This window comes from Priapulus caudatus, unplaced genomic scaffold, assembly GCF_000485595.1.
Source record: "Priapulus caudatus unplaced genomic scaffold, Priapulus_caudatus-5.0.1 Scaffold1266, whole genome shotgun sequence".
Classification (NCBI taxonomy): Eukaryota; Metazoa; Priapulida; class Priapulimorpha; order Priapulimorphida; family Priapulidae; genus Priapulus; species Priapulus caudatus.
This window is the reverse complement of record NW_014578327.1, coordinates 86,191-86,678: the sequence shown is the minus strand read 5'-3', so window position 1 is coordinate 86,678 and position 488 is coordinate 86,191. Positions and strand designations below refer to the sequence as shown.

General features: G+C 48.4%; 1 long non-coding RNA gene across 1 annotated transcript; it reads left to right on the top strand.

Annotated features, from left to right (window-relative positions):
• The first annotated feature begins 6 nt into the window (after positions 1-6).
• On the top strand, positions 7-465 carry LOC106816033. Its single transcript, XR_001394825.1, has 2 exons — positions 7-156; positions 201-465. It is a non-coding gene; the product is annotated as an uncharacterized LOC106816033 (long non-coding RNA).
• The last annotated feature ends 23 nt before the right edge of the window (positions 466-488 follow it).

Below are 488 nucleotides of genomic sequence, written 5' to 3'. Positions count from 1 at the left end.
TCTTTACATCTTTATGCGACCGCAATCGCGTACGTGCCGTCCCTATCTATACTATTATTGTTCCTACTTACGCCACCGCACGATATATTTTAGATCGTGATGCGGAAGAAAGGCAGTTATGTAGGTAACGGCGCTAAGCACGCACGGCCCGCAATCGTTTTTTGCTGGGGAAGGGGCGAGTGCGGGCCGTGCGTGCTTAGCTCCGTTACCTTCGCCGTCTTTTTACAGCTACGACTTGGAAAAAGACACTCAACGAGCAGGTTGAAAATTGATACGATATAGATTTTCGAGAAAGCCTCGCGAATTTAACGATGGCGTGTGAATGCGATATTATGTGCATTACGAGAAACGCATCTTTCATAGTTTAGACCTGCAGATAAACACCGTACGTTACTGTACGCCACATGTTCCATGATTACCGCACGCGCGCGCGCACACACACACACACACACACACACACACACACACACACACACACACACACACAC